Genomic DNA, 15,082 nt, shown 5'->3' with positions numbered 1-15,082 from the left:
GTCCATCTTTGGATTGTTAGATGTCATCAGATTAAGAATATGCATCACATATGATTGTTGTTGTCAAAGGTATTTGCAGACTTGGAGGAAGTCCTTTCCTTGAAGTGGAGATGCCCACCACAGGAAGCCTTCCACTGATGAAGAGGGACCCAGCAGTTAGGCTGATTAAGGAATGCAGCATAGGAGTGAGCCCAGGATAGGAAGGCATTATCTTGAGAATCAAATAGCAGACTCGGGATTTTTGGAATCAGCAGAAGCAGCCTCACATAGATTATCAGGCCCATCTGAAACATACAAAGTCAGAGCATAGAAAGTAAAGACATAAAATGATGTCACTTAGTTCTGGTCAGGGTGCCACCTCTTAACTCGAGGGTGATGTACCCGCGGATCAATTCCTGGCACTTTGACAGCTGTGGGAGAAGAAAGAATAACTTGACAAGAGCCTTTCCAGAGGGGCTCAAAGGATTGGCCCCCAGATCCCAGTGTTTTTAACAGGACCTCGGTTCCTGGCTCAAACAGAGGCTTGCTTGACTCAGAGGCTGGGTCAGGAGTCACATCCCGGGGTTCCTTTAGTGCCTGTTGAAAAGTTGAGAACTGAGTCACATAATTAGTTAATTCCAAGCCTTCAGGGTCTATAACAATGTCTGTGCATAAGAAGGGCCTTCCATAAATACATTCAAAGGGGGACAGTCCCTCCTTTTGGGGGGCAATTCAAGCCCTCATTAAAGCTATGGATAGAACTTTAATCCAATTGTCCTGCGTCTCTTGAGTTAATTTGCTTAGAAGATGTCTCTTAATAATGTCATCAGCATTTTCAACCATTCCTGAGGATTGGGGTCTCCAGGAACAGTGTGTTGGGGTCTCCAGGAACAGTGTGAGTGATATTCTGTTCCTAGAGATTCTGAGACCCTCTGAGTAACAGCAGCTTTAAATGCAGAGCTATTGTCAGCCTGAAGGCTACATGGCAGCCCAAAACTGGGAATAATTTCATGGATTAAAATCTTTATAACCTCCTTAGCCTGTTCACTACAATGGGGAAAAGCCTCAATCCATCCAGTAAAGGTATCCACTCAAACTTGTAAGCAAGAATATCCATTTGCCTTTGGATATGAGTAAAATCAATTTCCCAGTCCTCTCCAGGATACTTTCCACTTCGTTGAAACCCAGATTTTGCTAGCTTTTCAGTCTTTGGGTTACTTTTCTGACACACCTCACATCTTTTGATAATGTTCTTTAAAGTTTTCATTACATTTTTACCTTCAAACAAATGAGAAGTCATCTGGTAAGTACTCTCAACACCTAAATGAAAACTCTGGTGTAAACCCTTAAGAACTTTCCGTTGAGCATTTTCAGGAATCATTAATCGTCCATCCTTGGACTATAACCACCCTGTAATATTAATCTTTGCTCCTCTTTTCTCATATCTTTCTAATTCTTCCTCAGTATATTGTGGTTTTCCCTGTTCCACAGGACCTGTCCAGATCAAAGGCATCTGCAGTGAAGGGGTTTCCTAAAGCTCTGCCTTTCTCCCTTGACAGTCAGCCAGCTGATTACCCTTGACTGCTTTACTCCTGACCCTGCTGTGCCCTTTGCAGTGCATAAGAGCTATTTCTTTAGGACAATATATAGCAGTTAACAGTCTCTCAATCTCTCTGAAATGTTTAATAGGTCCTCCCATTGCCACATTAAGCTGTCTTTCTTTCCATATTGCAGCATGAGCATGTAAAGTCAAATAAGCATACTTAGAATCAACGTAGATATTTACTAGCTGCCTTTTGTTTAACTCTAGAGCTTGAGTCAGAGCCGCAAGCTCCGCTAGCTGAGCACTCATTCCCTGGGGGAGAAATTTTGCGTCTAAAACCTGTTTGGCCATCTCTGTGGCATAACTTGCTTTGCGCTTCCCATCCTGAACAAAAGAACTGCCATCTGTAAATATTTCCGTGTCAGGATTGTCTAATGGGGTATCCATTAGATCTTCCCGAGCTGCGTAGTCTAAAGTTAGGAATTGGGAACAATCGTGATCAGGTGTTTCATTTTCCTTCTCAGGAAGGAAAGTGGCAGGATTTAAATTTCCATAAGCTTTTAGCTTAGTTACTGGTCCTTCTAACAACAATGACTGATATTTAAGAAGCCTACTGTCTGTCATCCAAATATTAACCTTAGAGTTTAAGATTCCACTCACATCATGAGAAGTCAGTACAGTGAGATTTTGTCCATTAATAATTGTGAGGACCTCAGGTGTTAATAAAGCAGTTTCTTCAATTAACTCAGACAATGGGGCCACCCACGTGACCCTACATCTAATTCTCTGCTCAGGTATGCCATAGCTTGCTGGTGAGGCCCTCGGGGTTGTGTCAAAACTCCCAAGGCCATACCTGTTCTTTCAGTGACAAGCAAATTAAATTCTGACCCTGTGGGCAAGCTCAAAGTGGCAGCTTGCAGAAGAGCAGTCTGAAGAGCCTTAAAAACCTTTTGAATATCTGGAGAGCAAACCAGTTTGTCGGTTCGGGCTTGCTGGGTTTCAGTTATAAGTTTATATAAAGTTCGGGCAATTTCCCCATAACCCGGAATCCAAATGCAGCAGTACCCTGTGATTCCCAAAAATCCTCTCAATTGTCTTAAAGTCATAGGTAGGGGATGATTTAGTATAGGCTTACTTCTCTTGGGGCCTATGGCCCTAGTCCCTTCTGATATGATTAGGTCCAAATATTTAACAGATTGTTAACAAACCTGAGCCTTTTCTCTTGATGCCTTATAACTGTGGCCAGGCACGACAGTAACCATTTGCATGAGTTGTTTTATGACAGGAGGTCCTGGTAAGGAACAAAGAACTAATAAGCCACCACAAACCGGGAGAGTTCAAGAAAGGTAAAAAAATGACGCCATGTGTCCAACCACCTCCCAGAATCCTTCTGCTGGCATCCGTCTTGGCTGAACAAGGCGTGCACCACCAGGAAAGACTCTGATGGAAACTAATCCCATCACCATAAAACCCGAGACTTCGAGCCACAGTGGCAGAGCAGCTCTCCTGGGTTCCCTTACCCTCCTGCTCTCCACCTGGGTGCCCCTTTCCAATAAAATCTCTTGCTTTGTTTGCATGTGTATCTCCTCAGACAATTCATTTCCCAGTGTTAGACAAGAGCCCACTTTCAGGCCCTGGAAGGGGTCCCCCTTCCTGCAACAAAATTGCATTGGAACACAACCATGCCCAATCGTATCATGTATAACTACTTTCCTGTTACAATGGCAGAGAAACTGGATGGCCTGCAAGGGATAAAACATTTACTACCTGATCCTGTACTAAAAGACTTTTCTAGCTCCTGGTGTATTGTAGTATTTTCCTCTCCCCAATAAACTTTTATTGAGCGCCTATTATGCAATAGGCACTGAAATCAATAGATACTACAGAGGGAGGGGTACAAGGTTGAAAAAAAGAAAGTTCCAGCAAGAAGTCTCTAAAGGCTAAGAAACATGAGTAATTTTAATGATTTATCATAAACCGGAGAAGGAATTCTGGAGACCTCAGACCACACTCAGATGACAAAGTCTGAGTAGAAGTTAGTAAATGAAAGGGCTAAAAAGGAATCAGAACTTGAGAGCCTATTGTGATCATAAAAAGCCAAAATTTGTCTCTGCATTTTTTTAATAAGAGTATAATTGCTTTACACTGCTGTGTTAATTTCTGTTGTTCAACAAATGAATTAGCTACATGCATACATATATCCCCTCCCTCTTGGACCTCCCTCCCACCATCTCCCTCGCCCCCACCCCACCCCATTAGGTCATTACAGAGCACCAAGCTGAGCTCCCTGTGCTACATAGGAGTCTCCCACCAGCTTTCTATTTTACACATGGTAGTGTTCACATCTCAGTGCTACTCTCTCAGTTCGTCCCACCCTCTCTTTCTCTCTCATGTTCTCATGTCCACTCTCTACATCTGCATCTCCATTCCTGCCCTGCAAATAGCTTCATCTACACCATGTTTCTAGATTCCACATGTATGTGCTAACATATGATGTTTGTTTTCTCTTTCTGACTGACTTCTCTCTTTACATTTCTGCTGTAACAATCTTTACTGAGATAATGGATACCTCAGGCTGGAAGGTTGGAGGGGAGGGGGCCGTCTTGTACATTTCCATTGCCATTAGAATGACTCAATACTTAAAGACTAATGAAGAGGAACAAAAGAATGAAAAGCTTGAATATTAAACAGTGTAAAAAGAAACTTTTCTCTCCACAAAACTCTAGCTTCACTTTTAAAAGACAGTGAGAACTTAGTGATAAATAATTCTACTTGCAAAAACTATAAACAGTGTACTCTTTAATGTGCAAAACTCTGGACAACATCCACTATTGTACAGAGTAGGAAATAAAACTTTTTCTGCCTCATTTTTTGGCTGAGCACGCAAAACCAGTTTAATAGGTGACACACAACTTCCAGAATAAATTCTTTGTAAACCCATCTACATGTTGCGAATTGAAGACAACAAATTCAGTTCAGTTCAGTTCAGTCACTCAGTCATGTCCAACTCTTTGTGACCCCATGGGCTGCAGCACGCCATGCTTCCCTGTCCAACACCAACTCCTGGAGCTAGCTCAAACTTATGTCCATTGAGTTGGTGATGCCATCCAACTATCTCATACTCTGTCATCCCCTTCTCCTCCTGCCTTCAATCTTTCCCAGCATCAGGATCTTTTCCAAAGAGTCAGTTCTTCGCATCAGGTGGCCAAAGTATTAGAGTTTCAGCTTCAGCATCAGTCATTCCAATGAATATTCAGGACTGATTTCCTTCAGGATGGACTGGTTGGATCTCCTTGCTGTCCAAGGGACTCTCAAGAGTCTTCTCCAACACCACAGTTCAAAAGCACCAATTCTTTTGTGTTCAGTTTTCTTTATAATCCAACTCTCATATTCACATGTGACTACTGAGAAAATCAATAGCTTTGACTAGACAGACCTTTGTTGGCAAAGTAATGTCTCTGCTTTTTAATATGCTGTCTAGGTTGGTCATAGTTTTTTTTCTAAGGAGTAAGCATCTTTTAATTCCATGGCTGCAGTCACCATCTGCAGTGATTTTGGAGTCCAAAAAAATAGTCTGTCACTGTTTCCATTGTTGCCCATCTATTTGCCCTGAAAGGATGGGACCAGATGCCATGATCTTATTTATCTGAATGTTGAGTTTTAAGACAATTTTTTTCACTCTCCTCTCTCACTTTCATCAAGAGCCTCTTTAGTTCTTCGTTTTTTGCCATAAGGGTGGTGTCATCTTCATATCTGAAGTTATTGATATTTCTCCCAGCAATCTTGATTCCAGCTTGTGCTTCCTCCAGTCCAGCGTTTCTCATGACCTACTCTGCATCTAAGTTAAACAAGCAGGGTGACAATATACAGCCTTGATGTACTCCTTTCCCGAAGACAACAAAGAAGGTCCTAAACTCCAAAAGTGTCTCTTCTACCAGCTACCATTGTGCCTTAAATTCTGGGCATTAGAAGCACTCCTGTGGGTTAACATAGCAAAATTTCCAAAGACTGTTTCCAATTCAGTTGTGTGTGTTTGGTACTCAAAAGTTATCACACACAAATGTCTTTTCTTTCACCAAAAGTACAAACAGGAATTATTTTTTCCCGAATAGCAAGTGGAAAGGGAAAGCCTATGACAAAAGCATGCAAATCCTGCCGGGGCTTAGAAGGCAAGGGAGATCTGTAGCTTGAGATATTGCATTGGAAGTTGTCAATGGATTATACGTTATAGAAAGAGGACCAGAGAACAAATAGGAAGTTTGAAGATGGAGGACTTGTTTTTCCATGAGGAGTGTTGCGGATATGTGTCCGTGTGTTTGTGCCTCTGTGTCTCTGTGTCTGGCAGGGGTCAGGGTCACAGAGCGAAAAAAGGCAGGTAAATACATCCTAAGCCTAGTGAAAGCATTTCTGAAACAATATAGCCATTCAAGATTAAGACTTGAATCCACGATCTTCTAATTAGAATCAACTCACCTGGTGTCTGGACTTACTGAGGCTCAGTTTCTTTGGTTGTACTCTTCATTCTGGAGGCTGCAGGATTATAGTTCTTGCTTCTTCTGTCTGCCTTCTGGTGGATGAGAATAAGAGGCTTGTGCAAGCCTCCTAACGGGAGGGACTGCAAGTGGGGAAAACTGGATCTTGCTCTGGTGGGCAGGACAGTAAACGTTTAATCCAATTGTCTGCTGGTGGGTGGGGCTGTGCTCCCTCCTTGTTAGTTGTTTGGCCTCAGGTGACCCAGTTGGAGTCTACAAGCTCTATGGTAGGGTTAATGGCGACCTCTGAGAGGACTTACTCCAGCATGCGCCTCCAAGGCCTGCTGCTGCTGGTGCCCCTGCTCCTGAGGCAGGCCACTGCCAACCTACACCTCAAACATTCACAGGTAGATCCGGCCCAGTGTTCTGTGGGGTCACTTCTCCTTTCTCCTGGGTTCTGGTGCACACAAGGCTTTGTTTGTGCCCTCTAAGAGTGGAGTCTCTGTTTCTCCCAGTACTATGGAAGTCCTGTAATCAAATCCCACTGGCCTTTGAATTCAGATTCACTGGGGATTCCCAGTCCCTATGCCAGTTCCCCAGGCTGGGAAGCCTGGTATAGGTCCAAGAACCTTCACAACAGTAGAAGAACTTCTTTGGTATTGTCGTCATCAACCCAGCAGGTATGAGATTTGAGTTTATTGTGATTGCACCCCTCCTATCGCTCCTTGGGGCTTCTTCTTTGCTTTGGACTTGGGGTATCTTTTTTTGGTGGGTTCCAGTGTCCTCCTGATAGTGGATGTTCAACAGCTAGTTGTAATTTTGGTGTTCTCACAGGTGAAGATAAGCGCACACCCTTCTACTCTGACATCTTGGACCAGTCTTCCAGTTTTTAGTCAGCTTCTCCACAGGAGGAATAAGGAGATTGCTGAGGATGCCTGTGCATGCTTGTCCGATCTCCCCGTGGGATGGTGGGAAGAGTGCTTTGCCCTCTTTCTCAAGCTGTCTTAGTCAGTTCTGGTTTCTAAAACAAAAACATTGTAGACTGGGTGATTTAAACAGCAGAGATTTATTTCTCACGGTTCTGGAGGCTGGAAAGTCCAAAATCAAGGTGCTGGGCAATTCAGTGCCTGGCGAGAGCTCTCCTCCTAGTTATACGGTAGATAAAGAGAGCAGAACTGAACTTATTTGTGTCTTTTCTTATTCAGGCACTAATTCCATCATGAGGACCAACCCTCATGACCTAACTACTTCCCAGGGTCACACATCTTAAGCCATCACATTGAGGATTAGTGCTTCAACATAATAAATTTGTGGAGGACACAGTGCCTAGCACACACCAAGTGAAGGTCTTTGAAAGGACCAGTTATAGAGACTGGAGTGTCTTGCAGGAAGGATTATGACATCTCACCACCACTGCACTCTCCCCCCCACCCCCCACCCCCAGGCAGCTGATGCCAGCTAAGTTGGAGCAACTCCAGGGCCTCACGGTGGCGTTGACCCTGAGTGGGGTTTCCAAAAATGAACTGGATTTTCCTGGATTTGTGGGGAGGTGAGATCATGTAACGCAGATTGGGACTTGAACCCAAAAGGCCAGGAGTTGAATCTGGCCAAAATCCATAGTGTTCCAATTGAGATCACACACCTTGTCTCAGGAATTAATAAAGCTCAGGTTCTTAATCTTTCATTGCCAGAAAGAATTCAGTGAGAGACAAAGTGATAGGTAAGAAGTGGATTTATTCACAGAGAATCACACCACACACAGAGTATGGACCACCTCAGAAGATGAGAGTGGCCTCAGAATACGGTGTGGTTAGCTTTTATGAGTTGGGTAATCTCATAGGCTAATGACTGGGGAAATCATTCCAACTACTGTGGGTAAGGGGCAGAAATTTCCAGAAACTGACTTGACTCTATGTTAAGCACTTTTATCACTATATAACAGCATCTAATGGACCATTTATGTTGTTATTTCCCAGAAAATGTCTCTAAACAATGGTTCCCTAGTGGCTCAGATGATAAAGAATCTGCCTGCAACACGGGAGACCTCGGTTCAGTCCCTGGGTTGGGAATATTCCCTGGAAAAGGAAATGGCAACCTACTCCAGGATTCTTGCCTGGAGAATCTCATAGACAGAGGGGTCTGGCAGGCTACAGTCCATGGGGTCGTGAAGAGTTTGTCACGACTGAAAGTAACACACATACACAAATACTATGGAGTTTGTTCTCATTTGAGGTACAAAAGGGCTTTTTTCCTAAACACATAAACTAGAGAATAACATTAAGAAATAAAAATATTGCTGTAAATTTTAAGTTAACAAAGGCAAGAACATATTCCTAAGACTTCACTATTCAACATACTATGTATGCTATTGAAATTTATAATAAAATTTAGTCTAAAGCTTAAAAAATGAAAATAAGGTAGAACTAATAAAATAAGTTAGAAAAACAAGACTGGGAGGTGACTGTGGCTCAGATCATGAGCTCGTTATTGCAAAATTCAGACTTAAATTGAAGAAAGTAGTAATAGCCACTATGCCATTCAGGTATGGCTTAAATCAAATCCTTTATGATTATACAGTAGAAGTGACAACTAGATTCAAGGGATTAGATCTGATAGACAGAGTACCTGATGAACTATGGACAGAGATTCATGACATTGTACAGGAGGCAGTGATCAAGACCATTCCCAAGAAAAAGAAATGCAAAAAAGCAAAATGATAGTCTAAGGAGGCCTTACAAATAGCTGAGAAAAGAAGTGAAGCGAAAGGCAAAGGAGAAAAGGAAAGATATTCCCATTTGAATACAGAGTTCCAAATAATAGCAAGGAGAGATAAGAAAGCCTTCATTAGTGATCAATGCAAAAAAATAGAGGGAAACAATAGAATGGGAAAGACTAGAGATCTCTTCAAGAAAATTCATGCAAACATTTCATGCAAAGATGAACACAATAAAGGACAGAAATGGTGTGGACCTAACACAAGCAGAAGATATTAAGAAGATGTGGCAAGAATACACAGAAAAACTGTACAAAAAGATCCTCATGACCCAGATAACCATGATGGTGTGATCACTCACCTAGAGCCAGACATCCTGGAATGCAAAGTCAAGTGGGCCTTAGAAAGCATCACTATGAACAAAGATAGTGGAGGTGATGGAATTCCCGTTGAGCTATTTCAAATCCTAACAGATGATGCTGTGAAAGTGCTACACTCATTATGGCAGCAAATTTGGAAAACTCAGCAGTGGCCACAGGACTGGGAAAGGTCAGTTTTCATTCCAATACAAAGAAAGGCAATGCCAAAGAATGTTCAAACAATTGAATTGCACTCACCTCACGCCCTAGCAAAGTAACACTTAAAATTCTCCAAGCCAGGCTTCAACAGTACGTGAACCATGGACTTTCAGATGTTCAAGCTGGATTTAGAAAAGGCAGAGGAACCAGAGATCAAATTGCCAACATCTGTTGGATCATAGAAAAAGCAAGAGAGTCGGCAGAATGCAAACAACTAAAGAACCTCTTGATGAAAGTGAAAGAGGAGAGTGAAAAAATTGGTTTAAAACTCAACATTCAGAAAACTAAGATCATGGCATCCAGTCCCATCACTTCACGGCAAATAGATGGAGAAACAATAGAAACAGTGAGAGAAGCTATTTTCTTAGGCTCCAAAATCACTGCAGATGGTGACTGCAGCCATGAAATTAAAAGACGCTTGCTCCTTGGAAGAAAAGCTACGACCAACCTAGACAGCATATTAAAAAGCAGAGACATTACTTTGCCAATAAAGGTCCATCTAGTCAAAGCTATGGTTTTTCCAGTAGTTGTGTATGGATGTGAGAGATGGACTATAAAGAAAGCTGAGCACCAAAGAATTGATGCTTTTGAACTGTGGTGTTGGAGAAGACTCTTGAGAGTCCCCTTGGACTGCAAGGAGATCCAACCAGTCCATCCTAAAGGAAATCAGTCCTGAATATTCTTTGGAAGGACTGATGCTAAAGCTTAAGCTAGCTCCAATACTTTGGCCACCTTATGTGAAGAGCTGACTCATTGGAAAAGACCCAGATGCTGAGAAAGGTTGAAGGCAGAAGTAGAAGGGGGCGACAGAAGATGAGACGGATGGATGGCATCACCAACTCAATGGACATGAGTTTGAGCAAGCTCCAGGTGTTGGTGATGGACAGGAAAGCCTGGCATGCTGCAGTCCATGGGGTCTCAAAGAGTTGGACATGACTGAGCTACTGAACTGACCATATGATCCAGCAATTCTAATTCTGATCATTAATCTGAAGGAAATGAAATAACCATCTCAAAAAGATAATGCACCCTTTTGTTCATTGCAGCATTATTCATAGTAGCCACGACATGGAAAAAACCTACATGTCCATCAATAAATGAATGGGTAAAGAAGATGTGGTGTATATGTATATATAATGGAATATTATTCAGCAACATAAAAAAGAAGGAAATCTGCCAGTTGACACAATATGGGTGGACCTTGAGGGCATTATGCTAAGTGAAATAAGACAGAGAAAAACAAATACTATATGATATCACATATATGTGGCATCTTAAACAAACAAACAAAAAAGAACAAACACAAAAAACCTCATAGATACAGAGAACAGATTTGTGGTTACCAAAGGCAGGGAGTGGGAAGGGTAAGCAAAATGGGTGAAGGTGGTTAAAAGTTACGAACTTTTAGTTTTAAGATACATAAGTCCTAGGGATGTAAGGTACAGCATAATGGCTCTGGTGAATAATAGTATATTGTCCATCTGACTGATACTAAGAGAGTGGATCTTGATGTTCTCATTGTATGAAAAAAATTGTAACTATGTGGTGATGGATGCTAAATCAATTTATTGTGGTAATCATTTCACAATACATACATATGTCAAGTCATTATGCTGTACACCTAAAACATGTAATGTTACATGTCCAATATATTTCAATTTAAAGAAATGCACTTCTAAAACATTAAATAGCATCTTGTTCACACTTGCCGTTTCACTAGCCACATGTGGCTAGTGGCTGCCACATTGGACTGTGTAGTTATGGAATATTTTCATCACTTTAGAAGGTTCAGTGGGACAATGCTATTTTAGAGTTTCAGAGCCAATCATTTTTGACACTGAGAAAACACTCCTCTGCATGACTAGATTCTTAATATTTTAATCTTCAGTGAATTTGAGCTTTTATAAAGTATGAAGATACCTGATATCAGAAGCTTGTAAGAACAGAATATTATTTCTCATTTTAGAGGCCGGCCAAGTTCCCCTGATAACTCTATTTTTAAACAGCCTAACTAGGCCAAAAGACAGGCAGAAATCCAAAGTTGCAAAACTTTTTCCTAGAAGCCTGAATGTCTTTCAGATTGCTTACAGACCATAAAAATTCAGCACTGGGAGTTTTAAACTGTTGAATTAGTGACCTCAGGCATTCAACTTTTTCTCAGAAGTTTTCATGACTTCTTTTCTAAGCATACAATGCACTTCTTTGTATCACATTCTTTTCCCATATTTGTAACTTTCACTTCCCTTTTACATGATACATATTTTAATGTAATGCAATAAGGTTGTATTATTTACTGATGTGGATACATATTTATGTGAATATTAAAGAAGAGAAAAATTTAAGGAATATTTTTGGAATTCTGTCATCTTAAAAGCTGATAAGGGACTTCCCTGATGATACAGTGGTTAAGAATCCAGCTGCCAATGCAGGGGACATGGGTTCGTTCCCTGGTCCAGGGAGATTTCATATGCCACGGAGCAGCTAAGCCCAACTGCCACAACTACTGAAGCCTGTGTGTCCCAGAGCCCCATAGCACAACTACTGAGTCCACGTGCTGCAATCCTGAAGTCCGTGCTCCCCAACAAGAGAAGTCAATGCAATGAGAAGCCTGCAGATCACGAGTAACCCCCACTTACTGCGATTAGAGAAAGTCCACATGAAGCAACTCAGTGCAACCAAAAACAAAACAAATAAATAAATCATATGCATATTTTAAAAAGCCGATAAGTTTCATTAGGTCCCATTTGTTTATTTTTGCTTTTTAAGCCAGAAAGATAAAGAACATTACAGCATACTAACACATATATATGGAATTTAGAAAGATGGTAGCGATAATCCTATATGCAAAACAGAAAAAGAGACACAGAAGTACAGAACAGACTTTTGAACTCTGGGGGAGAACGTGAGGGTGGGATGTTTTGAAAGAACAGCATGTATATTATCTGTGGTGAAACAGATCACCAGCCCAGGTGGGATGCATGAGTCAAGTGTTCAGGCCTGGTGCACTGGGAAGACCCAGAGGAATCGGGTGGAGAGGGAGGTGGGAGGGGGGATCGGGATGGGGAATACGTGTAACTCTATGGCTGATTCATATCAATGTATGACAAAACCCACTGAAAAATTAAAAAAAAAAACAACCATAAAAAAAATAAAAATAAAAGGGTAAAAAAAAATAAAATTAAATTAAAAAAAAAATAAAAAGCTGATAAAACTAGAGTTTTTCTCTTTGCTAGAAACGAGAAAAATTACGAGTTTTGAAAACTTTAGCATTCATTATACAGCTCTTCTTCTCACACCAAAGAACAAGCTGAAAAAATTAGAGCCTAAATTTTCTCTAAATGCTTCCTCTAGAAATACTTAAGAGAACAGGATCATCACTATTGAAGACATGCTAAAAACCCAGAAATTCTATCCAATGTTTAGTCAGAATATGTTATCTATATCTGTCTAGGGTGGGAAAATCTGTTTAACCTATAGAGTCTCATTATGGCTTTTTTTAATAAAACTGTCAGTGGATTATAAGACGACTGAAAAGGCATAGCCTCTTTACAAGCAATATGGCCACCAACACAGAGCAACACCTTATATCTTCTTGGAGCACTGAAGCCCCCAGGGAAAAGAACTGATTACAGAATTCTGTATATGTGATGTGTATTGTGGTTACCACTCTACGGCTCTGGCGCCAAATTTCCGAAAATAAATTATTATGACGAAAAATGTTTTTCATATATGCAGATTTTTTTTTAACTCTTAGGAACCTTTTTAAAATGGAAATTGATCATTCATACATGCCCCCTAACACTTTCTTATGATTAAAGGAAGACAGACAGACTGACTTTGGAAAACTAATGGATAATACTCAACAATTTATGACAAGTTTATTGACTTTCTAAAGTTTACTGCAGTCCTCTTAGAATTATCCCAGACATAGCATGGGTTTACATAAAATAAACCACAAATGATATTTGAAACTAGAGAAAGGAAAGAGTACCAAAGATTTGGATTGAAATGAACTGTCAAGATTTTGAATTTCCAGGAAGGGCAACATTGCAGTGAATTCTAGATGGAGTAGGCAGGGAAAGAAGGTGACAGAAATGAGCTAACTTCTCTCAGGGTTTTGTAAGAATGCAAAATGCTGTCTTCAGTGCTTTTTAGACTTTAGAGTACATAAGAATCAAATCTACCCAGAATGCAGCTTTTAATAGACTAAGTCTAGATTAGAGCCTGAGGTTCTCCATTTCTAACAGACTCCCGACAAAGGTCCATCTATTCAAAGCTATGGTTTTTCCAATAGACATGTACAGATGTGAGATTTGGACCATAAAGAAGGTTGAGCACCGAGAACTGATGCTTTCAAACTATGGTGTTAGAGAAGACTCCTGAGAGTCCCTCGGACTGCAAGGAGATCAAACCACTCAATCCTAAAGGAAATCAACCCTGAATATTCATTGGAAAGACTGGTGTTGAAGTGGAAGCTCCAATACTTTGGCCACCTGATACAAAGAGCTAACTCATTGGAAAAGACCCTGATGCTGGGAAAGATTGAAGGCATGAGGAGAAAGGGGTGACAGAAGAGGAGATGATTGGATGGCATCACAGACTCAATGGACATGAGTTTCAGCAAACTCTGGAAGATGGAGAAGGACAGGAAAGCCTGGCGTGCTACAGTTCACGGGGTCTCAAAGAGTCTGACATGTCAGAGTGACTGAACAACAACCGACTCCCAGGTAATCCAATGCCTCGTTTCCACAGACATCATTTTGAGTAACAAAGAAAGTTGTGATAGATTCCACTATCACAATCAACAAAGAACTCATGTTTATATTGATGCTTTGTTGTCTAAGTCCAGTCCTCATATATTTTACTTCATTTGATTTTAAATGATAAAACAGGATTCTGTATCTGCTCTTACATGTCACCTCATATCTTCTATATTGCCCTTCCCAAATTGAATCCAATTAGATATGCCAGCAATAAAAGTGTGCCACACTCAAAAAGGTTTGGAAAATGGTGAGTTAAACAGATAAGCTCCTTAACTACTACAGGACTTTGAGAGCCTTTAATCCAAATGTACATTATGCATCTTCAAGAAAAAGAATTGATCACACATAATGCTTTCTTAGTAAGCTTCTTCATACCTCCTGGAGTAGCTTCCGTATGCTGTGAATAGTGAGGTTTTGAATACAAGTTCTGAGGTCTCCTTGAGTCTTACCTTTATAGATACTACTTTGCTCAGCCCAAGTGATGACCTACATTTAACTGAAAGTTGCTGATAAGAGAGTTTTCAAAGATGACTAAGGTATTGGGTTAAAAATAATGATTATCTTTGGACCAATCAGGGCAATCTTTGCAATCAATCAGATGAGGTTGAGCAAGGAGTGACTACTGTATTTAAACACCAGAAGACACGTTATAGAATTAGGACGTTACCATTTCACACATCACAACAGAGCTCCTATAACCTGTTAGGAAATGACAGTGGCAAGCAGGACGGGCCAGTCTTCTGTGTACCGAACAGAAACAGAGCAACATGAAAACTAAGGCGAGAAAGTGCCCGATTCAGGGATACGGTTGACTTGGAAAGTCTTCCAGTCGTGCCGCATAGTGCCTTGTGATCATCGCCTTTGCAAGTGAAGAGCAAGAGCGAATGTTTTCCAGTGCGAGATCTGGGAAGTCTGATCTCATTCCCACCCACTGTGATGACTGGATAAGAAGCTTGTAGCTATACAAAACATGTGAAATTCAAAGCTTCAAGAAATACTTCGACCTCTCCTTAGACTGGTCATGCTGAAATAAG

This window comes from Muntiacus reevesi, chromosome 21 (assembly GCF_963930625.1).
Source record: "Muntiacus reevesi chromosome 21, mMunRee1.1, whole genome shotgun sequence".
NCBI classification, from domain to species: domain Eukaryota; kingdom Metazoa; phylum Chordata; class Mammalia; order Artiodactyla; family Cervidae; genus Muntiacus; species Muntiacus reevesi.
Note: the sequence above shows the minus strand (reverse complement) of the source record.